The sequence below is a fragment of the Ambystoma mexicanum genome, chromosome 3p, assembly GCF_040938575.1.
Source record: "Ambystoma mexicanum isolate Mex_15411 chromosome 3p, UKY_AmexF1_1, whole genome shotgun sequence".
NCBI classification, from domain to species: Eukaryota; Metazoa; Chordata; class Amphibia; order Caudata; family Ambystomatidae; genus Ambystoma; species Ambystoma mexicanum.
The window spans coordinates 605245499-605270251 of NC_090925.1; the positions used below are offsets into that span (position 1 = coordinate 605245499).

At 48.3% G+C, this 24753-nt stretch overlaps 1 protein-coding gene across 1 annotated transcript in view; it reads left to right on the forward strand.

Annotated features, from left to right (window-relative positions):
• Positions 1 to 2312: 2312 nt before the first annotated feature.
• CDH22 (cadherin 22) overlaps positions 2313 to 24753 on the forward strand; it is a 2717439-nt gene continuing 2694998 nt past the window's right edge. The window contains exon 1 of the mRNA XM_069651359.1: positions 2313 to 2846. The gene's annotated coding sequence lies outside the window, so the exon portion shown is untranslated. The remainder of the gene's footprint in view (positions 2847 to 24753) is intronic.

Genomic DNA, 24753 nt, shown 5'->3' on the forward strand with positions numbered 1-24753 from the left:
GAGCAGGCGGCAGGCCAGTTTGTCAGAGGATGAGCCTGATGCCTTCCACTTCCTCTCAGCCCCACTACACTTGCGCTTAAGGGTGGCAAGGTCGGAATCGTACCAAGAGTTGCACTTACATGAGGGCTTCAGACGGATCCTCGTGGCAGGGCCAAGGAAATCCAGAGTGTTAGATATTAAGAGATGAAGGTTGGAAAGGGCTGTGTCAGAGTGTGAATCAGCCACCGGTGTAGGAGGAGGAGAGCAAGTAGCAGAGAAAGCCTCGACTGACACACGCTTCATGGGCTGAATGACCGAGAACGTGGATGGCAGTGCTGGGGTCAGCATAACCTGAGGGGCAGAGAGCGACAGTTGAGGGGAGAGAAGAAAGTGATCAGTCCAAGACAGAGGAGTGGTGAGAGTGTTGTAGGGGAGGTGAGAATGAGTGGGGCGAGAGGGAAGAATAGAGAGAGAGAGAGTCGCAGAGGTTGCGAAAGAGCTACAAGGAGGTGCTAGAAGCATCCAAGTGGTTGGTGAGGTCTCTGAGGAAGAGAAGTTAAGAGGCAGGGAGGGAGGAGGAGAGGATAAAGATGTGAAGTAGGGCAGAAGTGGGTGATCAAGGGTGAGGAGCGGGCCCTTAGGAACAAGGAGTGAGAAGCGAGAAAAGTGACAATGGCGAACAGGAACTCCAGGGACATGATTGAGAAGCAGCGACATCAGGCATAAGAGTGAGAAGAAGGAACCTTGGGAGAGGATGAAAAGTAAGAAACGCTTGGATAGTGGTGCGAAACCTGACCCTCAGGTAGTAGGGACACACAGAGCTTTGAAACACTTGCCTCTGTATAGGCGCTATATAAATAAACAATACCATACCACAGGAACCTGGGGGGCAGGAGTGAGAAGCAGGAACCTCCAGGACAGGGGAGAGAACCAGGAACCTGAGTCCTAAGAGTGTGACGCAGGAACTTAGAGAACAGTCTGAAAAGCAAGAATAGTGATGAGAAGCCTGCAACTCAGATGTTGGTATGGTACAGGAACCCCGGGGACAGGAGCGAGAAGCAGGAACCTCAGGGACAGGAGGGAGTGGCAGGAACTTCAGGGACTGGAGCGAGAAGCAGGAACCTCTGGGACAGGAGTGAGAAGCAGGAACCTCTGGGACAGGAGCGAGAAGCAGGAACCTCAGGGTCAGGAGTGAGAAGCAGGAACCCCAGAGACTGGAGCGAGGAGCAGGAGCCCCAGGGACAGTAGCGAGAAGCAGGAACCTCTGGGACAGGAGTGAGAAGCAGGAACCTCTGGGACAGGAGCGAGAAGCAGGAACCTCAGGGTCAGGAGCGAGAAGCAGGAACCTCTGGGACAGGAGCGAGAAGCAGGAACCTCAGGGTCAGGAGCGAGAAGCAGGAACCTCTGGGACAGGAGCGAGAAGACCTCAGGGACTGGAGTGAGAAGCAGAAAGCTGCGTTCTAAGAGTGTGATGCTGGAACTTAGAGAACAGTCTCAAAAGCAAGAATAGTGATGAGAAGCTTGCACATCAGATGTTTGTATGGTACAGGAACCCCGGGGACAGGAGCGAGAAGCAGGAACCTCAGGGACAGGAGCGAGAAGCAGGAACCTCAGGGACAGGAGCGAGAAGTAGGAACCTCAGGGACAGGAGCGAGAAGCAGGAACCTTAGGGACTGGAGCGAGATGCCAGAACCCCAGGGACAGGAGCGAGAAGCAGGAACCCCAGGGACAGGAGCGAAAAGCAGGCACCTCATGCATAAGAGTGAAAAGGATGAAGCTTAGGGACAGGCTCAAATGCAAGCAATGCGTGATTTGTGTGAGAAACCTGATTCTCTGACAGTGGTGAGGTGCAGGGACTACGGAGACAGAAATGAGAAGCAGAAACCTCTGGGGCAATAGAGAGATGTAGGAGCCGGACTCCTGAGTCATAAAAGTGAGAAGCAGGAACTTCTTCTTATACGTAGAAGCCTGCACCTCTGATATTGGTGAGGTACGGGAAACCTTAGAAACGCAGGAACCTTAGGGACAGGTTGAAAAGCAAGCAATTTATGAATAGTGCGAGCAACCTGAACATATGCCAGTGTTTAGGCGCAGGAGCGTCGGGGATAGGAGTGAGAAGGAGGAACCTAAGGCATTAGAGTGCGAAGCAGGAACCTAAGACATGCGAGTGAACGGCAGGGACCTGAATCGTAAGAATGAGCAGCAGGAACTTCGGGATAGGCTGCAAAGCAAACACCTCAAGAATAGTGACGAGTGACCTGAACCTCAGATACTGGTGAGGCACAGGGACCGCTGAGACGGGAGTGAAAAGCAGGAACCAACGGCATAAGAGGGAGACCTCGGTGCGAAGACGCAAGGACATCCGCAACAGTGATGTGAAGAGTTTGGAGATCGGGGTTCTTGTGAGGGTGTGGGGGGCATCCCCGTGACACCTGGCCCTTCACGGGCGGGGCTCAGGCTCCGGGAACAGATCTAGCCCCTCCATGCCGCCAGCGTGCGCCCCGGAGCAGGAGCCTCGCCACTCGGCGCCTGCGTGCGCTGCTCTGCAGTCTGCGGAGTCTCCAGCAGGAGGCGGCCAGGAGAAGGCAGCTCCCCCTCACACACGCGCGCACGCCGCCTCCTCTCAGACACAGACTCCCACTCCCCGCTCCAGCAGGCTGCCTGCGCTCAGAGCCCGGAGCTGCCGTTGTCATCTGGGGGGATACTACGGACAGCACCCGCGTCGGAACTCCAGGACGGACCCTAGGGATCCGCCACCCCAGGAGAGGTACCAGGGAGGATCACGGGAGAAGGTCCCCTCCCGACCACCCCTGGAAAGTTAAAGGCTGTGAGGATGGATTTGGAGCAGAAGTGCCAGTTGAGCCGAGGTAAGAGGGCACTGTGCATGGATCTGGCATCGAAGCAGCAGCAACTTTGGGAAACAGTAGTTGGATGAAGCGTCATGGACCTTACCCCCCTCAAACGGATTATGTATTATGGATAAGTGTATAGCGCCAAAACGCCCAGTAAACCAACCAGGCGCTGCGTACGTGCGCTTCTGCCTTCCCGTTTAGTTATACGGGACTTTAGGGGTGTCGGGGGGAGGGGGCAGGGGGGGTTAGCCTCGCAGGTGCCTGATGATGGGGGACACATCCCTGGGTAGTTGTCATTGTGCCTAACAGGTGCACCCACGTGTAACGTTGTTTTAATTGGTTGTGTCTTGTGTAATGCCCCAAAACACTTTGAAGTGTCAGACAAAGTGCACGCAGGCGCTTTGGGATTTAAAGTAGGCAACTCTAAAGCATATGGGATGCACAGCAGGCTGTTACGTGGGTCCCCGCCGAACTTATCCAGCGGAACTTACGGACGGGTTTGGAATGGAGGCACGGACATCTGATAAATGGGGGAATGCAATAATGAATGGATGAATGAACGATCGAACGAACGATGGACGGAACGAACTGATGAACGAGATGATTGGTGAATCGGTGGATGGATGGGGCGGGATGGTTGGGTGGGTGGAAGAGTAGAATGAACGAACGAACGAGTGAATGAATGAATGAATGAATGAATGAATGAATGAATGAATGAATGAATGAATGAATGCGCGCATATATTGACTTGTAACACAGAGCACCAGGGTGAGTCGTGACGGAGAGTGTCCTGGCTCAGGGAGTGTCCTAGAGCAGGTCGTGCTCGTGGGTGTATGTGTAATGCTGTGCAGTGTGCCCGGGCATCCCGGGGCGCCGGGCAGGGACTGTACCGAGGGAGCCTCTCCATTTGCTGCAAGAAATGAGGGTCCCGTTCTCTGCGGAAGACTCTTTGGGGATGAAAGGGCTGCCCGCGGCAGCCGGGGTTCCGCAGGCGGGCACGGGGAACTGGCTTATTCTTACCTGATCTGACATCCCACGCTCCCACGCTCCCCCAATCCCTCCCCCCGCCAAGTGTGACCCCAAGATCAGCAGTGGTGGAGGGGTCTGAGGGGTATAGTGGCCGACTATGGATGGCGATGTAATGGGTGGGTGGGGCAGCGGTGGGGACAAGTCGGGACATTGCACAGACCCAGATGGAAAAGGGTGGGGGGCGCGAGGGGCGGATGATGAGAGATGCTAGTTATGTGTTGGGTGACCCGATATCGACCCCTAGAAGTCATTATGGGGGCGACGAGGGGGGTTTCACCCAGCAGACAAAGAAGAAAAAAAATACACCTCCTTATCTGCTGCAGGTTGCTGCGAAACTTGCTGAGGTTGGCATATGTGTGGCACCTGCTTTGTTGGCATATTCTAGCCTATGCCCAGTTGCGGGTGGTTGTCCTGTTCGTGTGGCCCCGTGGCCTGTGTGGACCCTGGTCTTTGTGAAGAACCCTTGGCCTGGTGCAGCCTCACCTTGCTTTCACCCGGTCCGGCTGAAGATGTATGGGGTCCCATTTCAATAGGATGTCCCCCCCTTCCCCTTTCTTAGAGCGGAAAACAGTGCATGCATTATGATGGAGAGAAAGATAAGGTTAATAGCCGACCAGTGAATATCACGAGATGGCCAACCAGCAGGGAGCTGAAACATTAAATGCCCGCCGAAAAGCTGTAAACCCTCTCTTTGCCAGCATGGGACTAATGTGAAAGAACAAATGTCAAAAGGCAGCAAGGTGATAATACCTCTGTATACCCCGAAGGAAGTGACAGGTGGAAGGGCTCCAACAACAGCAGCTTGTACATAGAGCGTATGTAAAGCCCCAGAAAGAAAGTAATATTCAAATAATGTATTGGTGTTTTATAAGACTACTGACTGGCAACATGGAGGCAGTGGCTGGGGGCTCCTCTGAGCCTCAAGGCCCCTTTTCGCAATGAAAACGTTGAAAGGCCCTGACGCCGCCCCCTTTGTCGCCCATCACTCCTACCGCAGCTTTCAGACCGTCATTGAATCAAAGTCTGGATTTGTGGATGTTTTGGTTGGTGACTTCCGAATACTGTGCCTGTGGAAATCCCTGTGTGGGCTAGGGAGGGAATAGGTTGTCCACTATGTTTTACTTATTTGTGAAACATCATGTTCACTTCTTTTTCTAAGAATCTGTGTTGCTGGTTTCTCATATGTGCGTCAGAACGTACCACTCTCGTGTGCAGGGTGTCCTGTAATATCACTGAAAAGAGCCAATGGAGTGTTAGGTCTGTCCATAATACCCCATAGGAGAGCCAGACCTCTATTGTGGTATCTTGTAACAGTGTCCAACTGCCCTTTAATATCCAGAGGGGCCTACAACTCCCATGATCCCTCACTGTTAAATATGTTGCCTATGGCTGATGGGAGTGGTAGTCCAAACCATAGGGAAAGCCAAAGGGCACATGCTTCTGCATTAAATTGTTCGGTCTGTCCCATAAATGCCAAAATATCCAATTAGAGTTTCAAATGTGTCACATAACCACGCAGCATGCAGAGTTCCAGAGTTTCCCATTTGTTCTGCCTCAGAATAACCCATCATTTTCAAATTGCCTAGAGCATGAAAATAAAGCAACAGGCACGTGACCGAATTGCCCAGGACGGAGCCAGTTCTGTCCCAGAGTTTCCCATTGCCATGTCAGGTCCGTCCCAGCGTTTCCCATTGCCATGCCAGGTCCGTCCCACAGTTTCCCATTGCCATGCCAGGTCTGCTCCAGAGTTTCCCATTGCCATGCCAGGTCCATCCCAGAGTTTCCCATTGCCATGCCAAGTCCCGTCCGTCCCATAGTTTCCCATTGCCATGCCAGGTCCATCCCAGAGTTTCCCATTGCCATGCCAGGTCCGTCCCAGTTTCCCATTGCCATGCCAGGTCCATTCAGACTTTCCCATTGCCATGCCAGGTCTGTCCCAGAGTTTCCCATTGCCATGCCAAGTCTTCCCCAGAGTTTCCCATTGCCATGCCAGGTCCGTCCCACAGTTTCCCATTGCCATGTCAGGTCCGTCCCACAGTTTCCCACAACCATGCCAGGTCTGCCCCAGACTTTCCCATTACCATGCCAGGTCCATCCCAGAGTTTCCCATTGCCATGCCAGGTCTGTCCCACAGTCTTGTGCCAGCTCTGCATCTAGATAGAGTCGGGTCGAATTCTTTCATTGAGCAGGGTCTGTCCCCCAAAGTCTCATCCATGCCCCTAGTATGCCCCCAATACTTTATGAAAAGACCTCTTCTTTGCAAAGTGACAACAGACCTGTGCCAGAATGCCCATCTTAGTGTGCATTATTGCCAGAGGCCAACATGGCCAGGAACTAAAGTGCACGACGTTTCCTTACTTTTCAGGGGAAATCCACCATCATTCCCTTTAAGGGACCAACTGCACCAGGATGGACCTCTGGATTTTTTATGTTATTTGTCACTTCTCATCTTCTGGGGATTTGAACCTGGGCCCTGCTTGTAACACCCCCACCCCCTCCGTGTGACATTATAGTGCACAATCGCGCAGTTGCTGGACTATTTTTCTGTGTATAGACTGCTTGGGACATAACGCCCATTATCGACTGCCGTAAACCTTTCCTTGGCCGTGGCCTGTGTTAGTCTTCCGCACTAAGCATGGATTGCTGCACAGACAGTGTCTACACGGGTAATGGGGATGGGGGGCCCTATAGTCCTGGGCATGTCCCTTAAGAGGTGTGAATGGTGGGTGATTGGACGAGGGAGGCTGCTTAACGCTGCATGCTTTGGGCGACAGTGACACACTAATGGTGGTCATTTTTTAAAAAAAATAAAGTTCTTTATTTGTATATGGTTTTGATAAAACATGTACTATTCGACAGTACAGAAGTATAACACACATGTTAAAAAATATAGGCTAAAACTTAATTCTGATCACTACATGTTATTATAAAAAAAAATCCATATACTCCTATTTCACAATAACTTTTTTTCCCTTTCCGTTCCTAAAAATAAAACCTAATCCCTCAAAGCAGTACTGTATAAAGTGCATTCTTCAAGCAGGATTACAGAACGCGGGCAATTTTAGGAAACAGGCAACAAACACTGCTTCTACAAGTACCGTATTGCTGAATCTTTTTCACAGGTTTTCGATATCCACAATATAAAGGAGCACAACAGAGTAATACCATATAAAATGCATGTTTCTAGAAAGAAAAACATCTTTTACAAAGTGGTCAATTACAAGGAATTTATAAAACCAGCCACAGCTAACCCATCTGATGTTCTATTCATTGCAGTTTCTTTCATTGTGTCTTCTTGGGTCTTGATAGTACTGTTGCAAAACACAGCTGTGTGGGGTGGAGTGGAGGAAAGAAAGCATCTGCTTGCTGTCAGAAGCGCCCAGTGGTGTGTGGATGTCCTTGTGCGGCTTGACGGCAGATAACGTTGAGAGGTGCTTTTCTCTAGTCTGGTTCAGTAGAGTGAGACAGTGTTCGGCGAGACGCTGTGAGCTTGAGACTCGGCGCTCTTGAGTATTTTGAGTATTTGTACTCTTGATTCCCGTGTATCTCAGGGGCTTCACCTTGCTTGCTTACTAGGCTTTCCTTCATTTGTGCTCATTGGCCAAGGTGCTTGGCTGCCAAGGGAGTGATTGTGGTGGCCATATGAGTGTCAGAGTGAGTTTAGAGCTGCTCTGGCGGTCTGGGTACTGGAGCGAGTATTAAAGGGATTGTTGGGGAGGAGGGCACCTCATACTATTCTGTGTGATATGTGGTGGCCAGTGGGCTGATTGGGATGGAGTTGTCCCTCTGGAGAGCGTGGTTATCGCCATTTCCTTCATCCCACGCTAGCAGGCCATCCTTATCCTTATTCTTATTGGAGTGTCCAAAAATGAGTTTGCTTGCTTTATATGGTGGCTCCCAAACACAATGTGCGTGGAACACTTTCTCTGAATAATCCAGTGGACCTTCGATTGCTTTCATTGCCTGAATGCTGTATAGTTAACTAGGTTCCAGCCAATGAACCTTCCGGGTTAAATAACCCTGTTGTCACAGTAGGAGAGGGCTTATTGTTAGATAAACAAATATCTAAACAAAAACAGGTCAAATCTATGGATCTATGCAGTTCTACACTTAATTCGGAACCTGTTTCAATTCAATATCCTGTAGGATTCCATTGTGTTGAATTAGTCCTTTCTCCGTCTATGTCAAGATATGTGTGACAATCCTCTCATAGATGAAATCAGGGATTCAGGAGAGAGAAAGGAAGCCACTATCTCCAGTAAGAATTCTTCCAGCAAATCTTGCAATTGAGAGCCCAACTCCCATATGGTATTTGTAACACCTTCTAAGATACTCCCAAGAAAAGAGAATGGACTCTTTACCTTATGTAAATACATTTGGGGCACCCTTCAGATGCAGCCCTTCATATAGTACGTGAATCAATTTTAAGTCTCGGTAGGATAGCTCAGGGGCAACACACTCACCTTGAAAGCAAGACGTTGCAGAGCAACACAGGTCCGATTCCTGGGTCTGTGCTTAGAAACCTCTGGTTATTAAGCAGGTTATAAATAACCAATTACAAAGACTGTATGACAATGTTAAAGATTCAGTTTCACAAAATAACGATCTAGTAAAAAGGATTTGGAATAAAATAAGCAATGGAAAAGAGCCCGTGTGTAAATATTACATTTGCGAGTCACTAACAAGGGTCTTGGTATTGGAGACCATCCAGGAATAAACTCTTGATCCGACTCTAATTCATATGAGTGATTACTTGTCATTGTGTTTAACAATGCCAGTCCGATAGCACAGTGAGTAGAGCACTCCCTTTGACATCTGCGCAGACCCGAGGTCAATTAATGAGCACCGTACATCATGGGTAATAATAAGCAGCGCTCAGATGCCTGAGGGTTCTTAGTGCTATATAAATGCTAAATTATTATTATTATTAACATAAGTGCACACTTATTTCAAACACAGCTAAGTTAATCTATCACAGTTCTGCCCCGCCCCTCAGGGTGGGAGCTCGTGTCCCTGTGATACAAGCAGAGATGGAAGTGTAATATAAATCATTGGTACGTGTACCACTAGTTTGTATGCTTTTTACAGAGCATACCTTTAGTTCAAAGGGTCAAGAAACGCGTCCTTGACACTTTTTCTTTCTCCTGAGCCACATATAGAATCGGCTCGGGCCGGACATTCAAGCACTGCCATTTTCCCAAGTCACAGCGGGGCAGACACACACACAGTCTCCGCGACTCTGCAGGTTGTTAAGGTGCTCAGGTTGCAGACACATTTATTTTCATCAGTGGCAGAGCCTAACATATGTATGATGGAGCATTTACAACTCAAAGAGCTCTTAAAATGAGCAACACAACATGGCCATTTAAAAATTCCCGATTCATGGAATTCTTTGCACTTACAACTCAAAGAGCTCTTAAAATGAGCAACACAACATGGCCATTTAAAAATTCCCGATTCATGGAATTCTTTGCTCTTACAACTCAAAGAGCTCTTAAAATGAGCAACACAACATGGCCATTTAAAAATTCCCAATTCATGGAATTCTTTGCACGTTTCAAAGTGACTTTGCACTTCCAACACAAAGCCTGATTCATGGAACTGTGCAAAGTGTATTTTGCAGTGCAAAATCATTTTGGTACTGCAGAAATTACGCTGTACTGACTTTTCACTGCAAAAATACACTTTGCACAGTTCCATGAATCAGGGTTTGTGTCGGCAGTGCAAAGCCACTTTGAATCGTGCAAAATAAATTCCATGAATCGAGCCCTTGCTTATTTCAATGTGTTCTATCTTCACAGGCACAAAAATAAAGTTGCTCTATGTCACTAGTCAACTGCTTTCAATATCATGAATAACAATGAGCTGGAGGTTTATGACAAAGAATCTGCAGATCTGTCTTTGTTTATTACACAACTTCTTTTGTTACATGTCTTAAATAACTGAAAGTAAAGTGGGGTTAACTAGAATTTTCAGGTTGGCATTATCTTGCATTCTGGAACTTATAGTTGACCATTCAGGATGTGAAAATAAAAGCCACAATGATATTCTTTAGGCATAATGTGTTGCTATAAGGATTTACTTGTTGTCATGTGGCTTTATTATGTAATTTGTGTTGTGTGTATTAACATTCTATAAGACATTATTACTGTAGACCTTTAAATCCAACAATTTGAGCCAACGTTTGTGATCATGGTCCCCAGCCCACACACACACATACGCTTGACACCTATACCTTACACCAGGGGTCAGCAAACTACTTCGGCTTGTGGCCCCCCTGAGCAAACTGTTGGCAGGCCACGACCCCACAAAAATGCCAGATGGCTAGTAAGTCCAAATGGTTATGAACTATTGTGCACCGTCACCGCAACCTGCTGCCATTATAGTACCTGCCCCTGCCGCCCCCCCCCCACATGCTCAGATCACCGTCTCTGGGCTCCCTCATCCCATTCCTAGCCCAGTCGCAGGCCTCTCCCCACCACAACACAATCCCTGGGCTCCCCCCACCCTGCTTCCAGCACTGTCACTAGACTCCCCCTACTCTGCTCATAGCATAGTCCCTCAACTCCACCCACCCCGCTCCCTGCACAGCCCCGGTGTGCACCCCGCTTCCAGCACAGTCCCAGGGTTCCCCCCGCCTTACTCCTCCTACCTGATTCTCTGGTGGGAGGGAGGGGGACAAATAGCATGGACTTTCGTCCCTTAAGACATGTGAATGGGCTGTGATAAGAAGTGCAAAGGGTGCATACTGTTGCATGCTTTATCAAATAAGGACTATGGCTTTAAAACCCAAGGGGATTTGTTAGGCTCACATTAAGCTGCATGATGCTATTGTGACTTTGCATGCAGGATGCGGAGAATAAAGCGAAAGCCATAATCCTATTGCTCAACATATTTCTATGGTGATCTATATTGGGTGTGGTGAGTTTATTATGCAATGTAGTTTCCTTTAAAGGCATTGCAATACATTATTATTTAAGCACATGAACTACAAAGCAAAACCTTAATAAATATCTATATCAACTAACCCTGTGATTATGTGATGAGTTGCTTAAATTGTCCACATCCCAGTTTCACCAGTTCACCAGAGTGTGTGATCCTGGGCAAATCATTTAATCTCACTGTGTCTTATCTGCAGCTTTCGTAAGTGATTCATTTCATAGCTTATGTTGATATATCATGCTATTATAAAAAAAAACAATCCTAATGACTATAGAGTTGCTCCATATAAAATAATAGTCCAATTTAGGTAATTTACACAACAAAGTTATTTGCCACTTGGCTAACCTATGACAACATATTCCAAAATCACTCCCATTGTGTCTCCAGTATCAAAAGATGTATGATGCTCTTTGCAAAGTCCCTTTCTGTGAACTCCCTTCTGTTGGTGCAACGCATATGCAAATTAGGAGGTTTACATGCATTTCCCCCAGAGAGCCTGGGCAGCGCTCTAAAAGATGAGTTACCTGTATCTTAATGGCCCTACAGTTACATATTGTTTTATTATGTGTATGCGTTCAAATGCTTTTGGCCACTAATGTTACAAAACAAGTTGATGGTGGGGTGTGTGAATGATACCCTATGGAATTGCGCGCCCCGCAGGATGCTTCTGATGGGCTAGCACGTCCAAAGTGTCGTGTAAAACCATTTTGTAAAGTTGGCCACCTTAGGTGGAAGCTGGCAGTGAGGTGCAGTCAACGTGTCCTAGTGGCAGGGGAAGTCAGATGCTCTGTGCTTTATGTGTCATGGTGGAAGCTGGCAGTGAGGTGCACTGTGGTCAACGTGTCCTAGTGGCAGAGGAAGTCAGATGCTCTGTGCTTTATGTGTCATGGTGGAAGCTGGCACTGAGGTGCACTGTGGTCAACGTGTCCTAGTGGCAGGGGAAGTCTGATGCTCTGTGCTTTATGTGTCATGGTGGAAGCTGGCACTGAGGTGCACTGTGGTCAACGTGTCCTAGTGGCAGGGGAAGTCGGATGCTCTGTGCTTTATGTGTCATGGTGGAAGCTGGCAGTGAGGTGCACTGTGGTCAACGTGTCCTAGTGGCAGGGGAAGTCGGATGCTCTGTGCTTTATGTGTCTTGGTGGAAGCTGGCCGTGAGGTGCACTGTGGTCAACGTGTCCTAGTGGCAGGGGAAGTCAGGTGCTCTGTGCTTTATGTGTCATGGTGGAAGCTGGCAGGGACGTGCACTGTGGTCAACGTGTCCTAGTGGCAGGGGAAGTCAGATGCTCTGTGCTTTATGTGTCATGGTGGAAGCTGGCACTGAGGTGCACTGTGGTCAACGTGTCCTAGTGGCAGGGGAAGTCTGATGCTCTGTGCTTTATGTGTCATGGTGGAAGCTGGCACTGAGGTGCACTGTGGTCAACGTGTCCTAGTGGCAGGGGAAGTCGGATGCTCTGTGCTTTATGTGTCATGGTGGAAGCTGGCAGTGAGGTGCACTGTGGTCAACGTGTCCTAGTGGCAGGGGAAGTCGGATGCTCTGTGCTTTATGTGTCTTGGTGGAAGCTGGCCGTGAGGTGCACTGTGGTCAACGTGTCCTAGTGGCAGGGGAAGTCAGGTGCTCTGTGCTTTATGTGTCATGGTGGAAGCTGGCAGGGACGTGCACTGTGGTCAACGTGTCCTAGTGGCAGGGGAAGTCAGATGCTCTGTGCTTTATGTGTCATGGTGGAAGCTGGCAGGGACGTGCACTGTGGTCAACGTGTCCTAGTGGCAGGGGAAGTCAGATGCTCTGTGCTTTATGTGTCTTGGTGGAAGCTGGCCGTGAGGTGCACTGTGGTCAACGTGTCCTAGTGGCAGGGGAAGTCAGGTGCTCTGTGCGTTATGTGTCATGGTGGAAGCTGGCCGTGAGGTGCACTGTGGTCAACGTGTCCTAGTGGCAGGAGAAGTCAGGTGCTCTGTGCTTTATGTGTCTTGGTGGAAGCTGGCCGTGAGGTGCACTGTGGTCAACGTGTCCTAGTGGCAGGGGAAGTCAGGTGCTCTGTGCGTTATGTGTCATGGTGGAAGCTGGCCGTGAGGTGCACTGTGGTCAACGTGTCCTAGTGGCAGGAGAAGTCTGATGCTCTGTGCTTTATGTGTCATGGTGGAAGCTGGCACTGAGGTGCACTGTGGTCAACGTGTCCTAGTGGCAGGGGAAGTCAGGTGCTCTGTGCTTTATGTGTCATGGTGGATGCTGGCACTGAGGTGCACTGTGGTCAACGTGTCCTAGTGGCAGGAGCAGTCTGATGCTCTGTGCTTTATGTGTCATGGTGGAAGCGGGCACTGAGGTGCACTGTGGATTATGTTTCACGGTGGTATCTGGCTGAGATGTTGCCTAAAACCATCTGTCACCTGGGAACAGTAGCCTCAGTGTCCTTTACTGAGCACACGGTGGTTTATGTGCCGCATTGACAGACTGACAGGGAGGAGCATCCATGTTCATTTGAATCAGCCAAGATAATGTTAGCGGAGGACATCAACCATGGTAACATTGTGTAAGATACGGGTGTTGTGATGGCGGAAGCCTGCGTTTGTCGAGTTTTCTCGTTCGTTCGTTTGTTTTCTTTCTATTTCACCAGGTTTGAATCTGAAATGGTCCCCTCTAAGCATACATTTGCGGGCTTTTGTGCTCTCAGCCCAGCGGTCACAGTCTTTCTCGCGGAAGCATTTCCACAGTCCGAGTCTCCTGCTGTCAATCCGTCCAAAATGGAAAGAGCGCAGGGAACAGATTATTATTATTTTTGTCTAGAATATAGACTCTAGATTCTAGATTTAAAAAAAAAGTAAAAACATCTTTTTTTTCAGACTGTGGGGGTGCGACCCCCTGGATATGAGGCCTCCAGGGGTGCACGAAACCTACATTTCGATGGGGCTAACTGGTGATGGGAGGGGCCATTTCAGACACTGGGCAGGGCAAATTTAGAGGCCACGCCCCCTCTTTTCACTCGCGCCCCCATTCACGATACACTCCCTCATTCGCACGCGCACCCAGTCCCCATTCATCATGCACTCCCTCACACACACATTAGATAATGCACAAATACACTCCTTGCAAACACAGAGGAGAGGGAAGCCTTTATGTTTAAAGTTTAGCTACGTTTGTGCAAATACATTATTCTGCACGAACACAGTAACACTTTAACGCTGCAAGTTTCAGGAAAGACTTACCTCGCCTCTCTGCTTAACAAAAGTAAGCTCCGTCCAGGAGTGCACCTAGGCTAACATTTCAGGGGGTTTGGGGGGGAGGGGCTAACCCTTTCAAATGTTGGAAGTGGCACTAGCTTCTTAGACTGTGGGGGAGGGGCAAACTTACTTGAGTGTGGGAATCTAACTTCTTTTTTGTATTCTAATGAGACCAGTCTAGTGCAGCATCAATGTTACAAGCAGTTAATTCTCTCCTTCTCATCCGAAACCACACACTTAAGGACTGCTGTAAGAAGGAGCTTTCTCCTGCCTCCCTCACCCTTAATTCCCATCATTCTCATCATTCCCCTGGCATGCAAGTATAATCCTACACCACTATTTCAATTGCCTAAAAAAGTATCCATATGCTAACAATGAAATGCTTTAAATGCAGGGCCTTTGTTAACAGCAATGCCCAAGCGTCGGGGGCTTTTACCGTGTTTGCAGTTTTCTGCAAATCGCTTCCTCAATTTAACACTACAGTCTGTGCAGCTGCTCTCCCCAGTGATCAGAGAGCGACTCTGGCAGCTTAATCCTAGGCTTGACAGTGGGCATAATTATCTACGACGACCCACGTGCCCCCTCACCCCACTTAATCCTAAATAGTGCAGCACATGCGGTGCCTTCCACCACTGTTTTGTTTCCCTCCGGCTGAGACGCTGCCAGGCTGCCGCCGACCCCGCCAGCAGGTTGGGAACACCGCCTCACCCGCACATTGGGCATCACTAGAAAACGGTAAAATCGCCGCGCCTGGTTCCCGCCCCTGGCGCAGAGTCTGCCACGTTCCAGGCCCTCGTAGATTCAAATCATGGTTGTTCCAGGAGGAAAGTGCGTGTTGTCAGAGACGCTGCGTGGGCTGCAGGGTGTGTCCACCGTGACAGAGTGCGCACGGCCCTGTACCTGCCTCAGCAGTATATGAGGTCCACGATTCCGGCCGTGTGCGTGCGACGTGCCGGGGTGTCCGTGTCATGTCGGCATGGGCAGTGAGCTCCGGACAGGCACGATGTGCAGTGCGCTGTGTCTTTACTGCTCGTTTCCCTTCTAGACGGCGTGGCAAGGGTGTGATTACTGTCAGGACAACCTGAACCGCATTGCGTGCTTGCTCTGATGGCGTTCGGTGTAGCATGTGCCCGCCCTGGCAGTGTGCGCCGCGCACGATCTCACCGGAACAGTGTGTGACGTGCACCTTGCCCACGCCGGTGTGCGCTGCTAATAACTGGTAGTGTGTGCAGTGAACAGAGCTTTTATGCTGAAAGTGTGTGCAGTGCACGCGCGATGTTGGTGTCCTGAATTGCCCATATGCGCAGTGCATGCCCAGGGTCGGACTGGGGCATAACATTGCCTCGGGCCCCAATGAAAAAGTCGCCTACAGTTGCAAATGACGATTAATTCCTTTTGTGACAGACTATTTGAATAGTATCCATAGCAGTGCTGGTCATTGGGCCTGCTCTCACCGGATGTGAGATCCCGCACCAGATATGGAACCGGATCTCGGGATCCAGCCAGAGTCAGCTGCCCAAGACCATGAACCGCGCTGGAATAGTTGAAAAAAAAAAAAAGCACACGCGACGCCAGCATTGCTTTTTACCGCGCTTTGGCACTTGTGTGTAATGCACAATGCTTGCTTGCTACATGTACAACTGATTCAATTCAGTTGTAGACAGTGGGGAGCATTGTGCATTACACAGTTGTATATCTAGCGAGCATTGTGCATTACACACAAGTGCCAAAGCCGGAGATAAAAGGCAACAATGCAAAACACTTGTTCTAAGCCACAAAGCACAGAACAACGCAGCACCAGCCTACTTGTCAGAGCGCTTCACACAACACACAGCCCACAGACCTCTAAGATCGGCACATGCACACACACTCATCATTCCTAGCTTCAAGCTACAGACTGCCAGAGGCTCGAGTTTTCCAGTTCTGGCAGCAAAGCTTTGGAACTCACTACCTAATGATCTCAGGAATGTCCCTTCCCTCCAATCCTTCAAAAACAGAGCAAAACATTGGCTTTATGAGCAAGATGAAGCTTCGGCCACCCTTTGGTAAACACCTGTGGCATACTGTGCAACCTCGATTACCTCTGTATATAACTAACTACCTCTGTAAATATATGTATATGTCCTTGTTCTATGTATATATATATATATATATATATATATATATATATATATATATATATATATATATATATATATATATATATATATATACATATATATATATATATATATATATATATATTATGTAACATGTGCCTTCTGTAACCTTCTGTAACCTTTGCAAACATGCGCCCTGATGCCCGTGGGCAGGCTGCGCAATATAAATAAATAAATACGAATACAAATACAAATGCTGCAGTTGCGTTTTTTTTGTTTTTTTACGTATTCCATCATTGCAGGATGTCCACTATGAGCCACGCCCCCTCTAGACCACGCACGCCAAACTCCTCCCCCACCCCAGCCCTTGTGTTGTGGGATCCCCAACCACATTTTTTCCATTTCCACCACTGATCCAAAGGGGAGTTTTTTGATAAAAATGTGATGCAAATTGTGCATTTTTTTTAAAAGAATATGTATTCAGCAACACTGATCAAAACTACTAGCTGCATAGTGAAGTTGCCTCTCAAACTGGCCCACATTGGCCAAAAAAAGTGCCCTCCTTTGACCAACAAAACTGGCACACAACAGCATGTAGAGATTTTAGTTCGGGCATTGCCCTGCTGCACTATGGGCCAGTACGAACATGCATGCCAGCCCTGCCAGAGTGTGCAGCACACGAAACAATGACTGTTTGTTTCCTGGCTTCGTTTGCAGTGCACAACACCTGACATTATGTGAAGTGCACACGATTTCCTTTAGATACTTCCGTGTGTTGTTGGTCCTTTCATTAAATCCGCAGCAGTGGATGCAATACAACAAAGCAGAGACAAAGCTGTGGAGCAACGCAGGAGCCAGAAACGTAGGTCAACCTTCTTTAATCTCGAACTCTGGACTGCCCTTGAGCAGTAACCCCGTCTCCAAGTTTGCATGGTGGGCTGCAACCCACACCAGGAGTAAAAAGGGGACAGGTGAAATGCCTGTCCTAATGTCCTGAAACCGATGGGCATAGAAAGAGGACATTACAGAACCGAGACAACACCCAACCCGTCCTCCCTCGCAGCACACAGATAGTACATCAGTGTTCACACAAAGATAAGAGACTGCTGCACTGGTCCGTTGAAGCCACCCACCCCATCCCCACAATGGGGCGGACATGTGTGCATGTGTGTGTGTGTGTGTGTGTGTACGTGCGTGCGCACGTGCATACTGTATTGGTAAATGTCCAGTGTACTTACTGCACGGATCGTGTGTATGTGTGTGCACCCACCGCAGGATGATGCACATCGTATCCAGGTGTGTGTGCTTACGTCACAAAGCTATCCGATGCTATAAATACACAAATCCTCGTGCTAGGTAGGATTAGCAGTGTGTATTTAGGCTAATCATTGGAATACGCACTGAGGTTTATTCACCCAGTGTATACATATGTGTACACTTGGACCAGTGGCAGATTTAAGGCAAAGAGTCCCGTGGGCAAAAAGGACAGAGAGCTCCAGGTGGCGGGTGATATAGAGGGAGCCTAGAGTTGGTGGAGAGCCATAATGATGAACTTTACGGACAAATACCACATTTTTGCAAAGTTGTGCATTTTTTTACGGTTTTCTGTTTTTGGGGATCTGACTCTAGCTAGAGAGAGCTGGGCCTCGCCACCAGGTGTTGCTGTCAAAGGTGGTAATTCTGAATGATCAAGCCTGAGGATAATGTTGGACATTATAAGGTTCAAGGCAAAGGGCAAAAACACGGGCAATGGAAGGGATATTACAGGAGGTGATAACAGGGGATCATTCCTACAGCATGCAGAACCATTTTGTGCATACCATCAGTGTTCTTAACCAACACACTTGAAATGTCATTCAACATCACAAAATTAAAGGAGTTCACCTTTTAATGTCAACATATACCAAGCAATACCTTTCTTGTGGGTGCTGCTTGCGGCACTTGAAAGACCCCTTAACTCCAACCCATCACCTCCATATTTCCTCTAGCTCCACAAGGCCCTGCAGCAGGGCACTGAATGGAAATGGAGAGGGAAAAAGGGCAGGATACTGAGGGAGAAAAGTAGTGAAGGAGCAGGTAACATGAACACTGATGGGACAGGAGAGTGGAGAATGAAGGAGGGCAGAAGTGTGAGGGAGATTTTGAGAGTGAGGGAAGGCAGGAGACACGGTGACTGAATGGAGCCAGGTGAGGGTAAATGGTTGTATGGGTACAGAGAATGAACAAGGGCAGAAAATTGGGGCAATAGTTAATGAGGGGCAAGAGTGAGGCGAAATGCAGGGTAAAGAGGATAAAAGGGAGGGGAAGTAGATAGCAGGGGGTTCAGGAGTGCAAGGAGAATGCAGCTTTCATGGCTAGTGTGCAAGGTAAACACAGCATTTAATGGCCTGCCAGCCTGAGCTGAGGCAGGCAAGAGGAAAGCGAAAGCCTCAGCCTGGGCTGTGGGGTGTTAAAGGGCATGAAAGCCATTCCCCCCCAGGGTTTGTCCAGGTGCAAATGGCTTTCAGAATTGTTCATCAGGAGATGCACGCTGCTTGTGCAGCCGATCTCTCTGGGTGGTGTGTGTAGTCCTTCTCTCCAGTGCTGATGGAGTCACAAAAACTCCACATCGCGCTTGTCCCGCCTCAACCCACCGCACCACCAGACCCCACGTAACAGGCACACTGTGAGGAATTTGATCATCCAAATGGGGCGCTTTGAAACACAACTTGCTTAATGTATAAGCACCTTACAAAAGCACAATAAATACAAAATACATAAATAAAATCAACAGAATGGGCGTGTGGTTGCCTGAGCTTTTTTGAAATTTTAAATGAAATTGAAGTATGGTAGATCAACCTTCGTAAAAAGTGTGGGGCTAATTCGCACACACTTTCCCATGATCACTGTATGACATACCATAGACCTGTATACTCTGGGCGTAAACAGCCTATAGGTGCAGTCCCCCCTGTCATATTTAGTTGGAATCTGACAAGTGGAGTATACAATGCATCTCCAGAAGAGGGAGGGTCAATCCTTCCCCTTTCAGGGCCAGCCTAATTAATTAATTAAAACAGGCTCTATGGTTCCACCCTGTTCTTTTGTTGAGCCATATAGGTGGTCGCAGCACTTTGGATACTAATCAGAAAGTAATTCAAACAGGCCCACATGGCTAACAAAGGAGACAGGAAACACCAGCACCCTTTCATGTGCACTGTGTCAATCTGAAGCCAGCTCTCACCCTCAGTATCGATTAACAGTGGAATGTCATGTCTGGACTGCATGTTTACTGTAGTCATTCCCGGAGTGGGACCCAATTCCGTAAGGCACGAGTATGTGGTTTGGCAGATCCAGAAAGTCTGGTCTTGCCGCAACTTCAAGGGAGACCTGCCACTTATATCAGGAACCACAGAGAGCTCCATTAACCAGAGAGACCTTTTGACTCACAACAGACAGGAAGATGGGTGGGAATTAGTATTACATGTTTTCACCCTTTTACCTTTTCTGTTGAAAAATACTCTGGTTATTACCTCATGCATACAGGAGATTGTTGATGGGGAACTAGGATTCGTGCATCAAGGTAGGCTTAGCCTACACCAATCCCTGTGGTCCATTTGGCTTTAAAAGAGGGCAGAGACCCTCTTTTAGCAGATTATCTAAAGACTTTAAAAGGTGTAGCAAGAAGAACTCATCAATGGAACCTGGCTGAAGGTACAGTCTACCTCACATCTTCTGCCAGTGAAGGAAGGCCAGGACCTCCAAGACGGAAGCAAGATCCCTCCCGTAAACAGCTCCTAGGGAACAGAGCGAGATACCAAATCCAGAGGAACCTCCAGCAGCCCCAGAACTGGTACCCACAGAACACACAACATGCCCTGCTAGGCCTTGCAGCAAACTTCCTAGGTGGGAAGTGCAAGAGAGTATCCAGACCAAACTAAGGACAAGGCAGCTGCCTGCAACACTCTCCTCAGCTTTGGGCTGTCCCCCTTAAAGGGCGACACAAACCCATTGAAGAAGGTAGGAGGATTGCATCAACGAGCATCTACCAACATCTGCCTTAAAGGCCATTTTCGAGACAGTCGAGCCCCTCGACCTCCAACTGACAGCACCTCTGACTGTTGTTACGCTGCACTTTCTAAAGCCGTCCAAGATGCCTTGACCAGTGTTTCAGAACCGCCGACCATCAGTGAGACAAAGATTCCTGAACCTGAGCTACTGTGAAGGCCAGCCTACAGTTGTCCATCCTGCCTCACTTGCAGAACTGACTGCCGCCTGATACCCGCTGCTGTCTCCCATCTTGAATTCTGCTGCGGAAGCTGCAAAGTGCCCTGAAATCCACTCAACCTTGTTGAGCACCAAGAACACCTACAAGCACCAGGTACATTGTGATTCTGTCCCGCTGGTTCTTCTATGAAGGCTCCTAATGACATTTGACAACCCATTGCTCCCTTTGTACTGAAAACAAGTATCTTTGAACTGTTGTGATTATATAATATACTGACTACCCCCCTGTCAGTATCCACAGTGCATCCCTTTTCCTTCTTTGACACGGTCTGCCCTCTGCATTCCTTTAGAGGGTGGGTTGTATGTCATAGTGTGCTAGAACTATCTCTTGTGATAATAATAAAGTAAATATGTGTACACAAGCTTGACTGGACAGTCCCTTTTATCACTAGGTGATAAATGTATTTTCGCTGTGTTGCAACTAACCAACGATCTATGACCTTTCGGAGATAAGTCTGTCATTCCATCGTCATTGCCAAAATTGGACAAGGAGGTTTATAATGTGCTTCTGTATCCAATCTATTCGGATCCCTTCTGGTTTACTAGAGGTCTGGGGCTGAATGATGGTTTAGAAAACGATATTCACCCCTCGGCCCCTGGTACCACGGAAGTTGATTCATCACATTGTTAGCAGACAGTTGGATCTAGTGGGAGCCTTCCGCACAGCTTTGTCACCCAATGATAAAAGTACTTTTGCAAGCAATGTTTATATACTGCTAGATATTTGTAATAATCATGAAACTTGACATAGAGACTGTGAAATGCATGACCAATGATGTCATGCGCGTCCTGTGTCAAGAGAGGGGACTTCCCCACAACACTAAGGTTAATAAACCTGAGTTGTTGACCAGCCTCCAAGCTTGGGTACAAGCGAGGGCATTTGGGGAGAAGACCCCAGGGACGGGTTAGGCACTGTGTACCTGAATGAAGATGACCTTCCAGAAGGGGTAGTGGAAGATTACAAGGAAGACTGCATGAGCAGTGTTTCTCACAAACCAATCCACCGGGGAGCAAGCGTGGTTTTTCACCACTCTAGAGTGTGAGTGAGGTCAGGAACTAGTGTGGCATCCCGCAGGTCCCAGGCATCAGCACAGTCTCTAAGTGGCCCAGTAATTGTTTGGTCTGTTAACGAGTTAGCTGCTAGGAAGCTCCTGGAGATGAGATAATCACTAGAGAAACAGAAGAAGTGGCACAGTGGGACAAGACATAGAGCTGCGCAAGTCGGCACTTGAAGAGAAGAAGGAGGCCAACAGATACCCCTCTAGTGAAAGAAGTGGTAGAGGCTCAAACCGAAGTGCCCAGGATAAGCACATCCCCAAAGACTTAGTGCAGGCTCACAAAGTGAGGAAGGATATTTTTGATTGGGTTGAAGCACTCAGGCTTGCTTTTCAGCTACAGGAGGTGGACAAGGTACTCTGAGAGCAGCCCTGGTGAGTCACTTACCGACACCCAGGACTGATGCAATTCTTCAGTTAACTCCAGAGGAAAGGCCCTTTTATGGAGCATTCAGGCGGACCTCCTCAGTAAGTTCTGTAAAACCCCAGAACAGTATCTCAGATGTTTCAGGGAGCTCACAAAGAAAAGTGGGCAGACATTTGAAGCGTTCATACACTTGTCATTGAAATATCTGAGCGGGTGGGTGTCTGGTAACCAAGTTGACACATTTAAAGGGATATACAAATTAATTGCGTGTGACAATTTATTGAAGAATTTTGATGCTCACCTACACCAGCATCTTGTGGAAAAGACTATTACAGACCCTAGGGTGCTTGCAAAGGCTGCCAACAGGTTTGTAAGTACTTGAGCCCAGGGAAAGGCGCAGGCGAGCACACTTAAACCTGAAAAGAAATCTTCAGACTAAAAAGTTAACAAAAATGGAAAGGACACATTTCCAACCCATTCCTCTCAGAACTAAGGTCCCCAAAAGACTGAAGGGAAGTGGCAAAACTTTAGTTCAGCCGTACGCACCGAAAAGAAGTGTGCAGGCAGCCGTAAAACTGGAACACCTACGTTCACCCTATTCAAAGGTTGTTTTGTGTTTAAGGTGCTGGGCCATAGGAAAGGGGATCCTGCTTGTAAGGGCTTACCAAAGCGAGCCGTAGTGGATGTTGGACTCATTGAAGAGTCCATCATTAGTGTGGGCCTCCTAGAGGAGGACTTCCCACTAGGCCAAGGAGTGGCTGAATGTGGATTGGTTACACTGAGTGGGAACAGTACCAGGTCTGCAGAAGAGATCTAATTTCCCAATAATACCCAACTGTATTTAGAACACGTGTATATCAATGGATGCAAAACTGCTGCGGTCTGAGACACAGCAACCAGCCTAACTGCTGTCACCTGGCAGTAGGTACAGCCAGAGCAGTATATTAATGAGCCTGATTGTAGAGTCACTGGGTTTGATGGAAAGAGTAAGTGCCCCTTGGTGATAGCAGAGATCAGCTGGGGGGGTGATTCAATCCAGCGCCGTTTAGTGGTGAACGACTCCATCCCTGTCCCATGTCTGTTAGACTCCATCCCTATCCCATGTCTATTGGGTGGTAATCTTCCTGATCCCCAGATAGTCACAACGGCTATCAGATCAAGGGCACAAGAGGCCATGAGATTGAAGACTCTCAGATCCTTAGGGCATGTAGTGCTTCCAGAGGGCTTGTTGGAGGGACTACGATTCCTGTCCGAGCCGCTATGTGGGCCAGACTGCAGCTGTCCATCCAACCTTGCTCGCCTAACTGCCTGCCGCCTGAAACCCGCAGCTGTCTCCCTTCTTGACCTCTGTTTTAGAAGCTGCAAAGTGCCCTGAAAATGACTTGACCATGTTGCGCCCCAAGGACAACTACGAACATCAGGTACATTGTGCTTCTGTGTCACCGATTCTTCTGTGAAGGACCCTAGTGGCATTTTATGACCCATTGCTCCCCTTGTGCTGAAACCAAGTATCCTTGAAATATTGTGATCATTTTCTAAGCCTGCCGTTCTGTCCACGTTACCAAAATTGGACAAGGAGGTTTATAGTTTGCTTGTGTTTCCAATCTGTTCAGATTCCTTCGGGTGTACTAGAGGTGTGGGGCTGATTGGTGGTTTAGAAATCGATATTCACCCCTGAACCACTCGTTCCCCGGAAGTTGATTCATCACAAACAAACACAAACATACAGAAACTTAGACACAGAAATAATGTAATCATAAGAAAAGACTGACACTACATCTTGGATTGGATGTCAAATGTGCCACAAGCCATCCATCATTATTGAAGTTAGAGGTTTAACTGAATAGGGGAAGCCCCTGCTTTCCGCCACCAAGATGGTGGCCACCTCAAGGAACATTCAGGGGCTGCAACATTTTTGGGGCCAAAATTCCAGTCCTCCTCAAGAATGCCCCCATCTCTTGCTCTGTCTTCGTTACTCAGAAAACCGGTTCGAGTGCACTCGACGGATCAGGCCCTAGTAGGTGGCGAAATGGGTGCTTATCACCCTGTCTGAGTTCTGGTTCACTCAAGGGTTCATCTAATATTAGATGAAAAAATACTATACTGGATATGAATGCTGAGTGGCCTCTCGGTTGCATTAGCTCAACATGTCTTACCCTGGTAGGTGGCCTTATAAGACCTTAGCCAACTTGGGAGAAGTTGGTGTCCCCAGGTGGCAAAACTGGTCATGTCCCAGCAAACCCTTCCCTGGTAATGCCAATAGAACAAATTGCTAAGCTATAGCTCGTAATAGGGGGAGGGACAACTTGCTCCTTCTGGGCACCACTATCTGAAAGATCTTGGAGACATACAACAGTCCATAAAATATTTGGACTGGCACACCTGGATGATGTTATAAGGGCTGCATGCCTGGTAATATGGTACCTGCTCCTTACCACAATCCCGCCTTGGCTCACGGGGGCAGGATCATCCCTGAACCCCATCACTAGGAACACACCTGTGTAAGTGCACTTGGATGAACATGGGGGACAGACACTGCTTATTCTGTGGATGTGTTTGTCAGGTCTCAGTCCTTGCACTTATTCCTGAACCCTGGCACTTATTGTTTCAGACTAGTTTTGATCATGATGTGGTGTTTTGGCCACTATATTATTTGATGAGTCAGTCAGTAGTAGGCACACAGCAAGCAACAGCATTGTGCACTGTCCATGCGCCTCTGCATCATGGTCGGGCTCATTGTAATTAATGAATCTGCAGATCCACCCTCTTGTGGCAGTGCTAGTTATCCATGTTCATTAATAACAAAAACGAGTTGAAATGTGACAATGCTGGGCGCCTGTGCTGGTCATGTCCTCACACTCCTTGAGCCGCCAGTCTGCATGACATTTGTGCAGCTCCACTACTGCAATAACATGAATCACTGTCATAAAGGGTCGGTTGACAACAGCAGGACA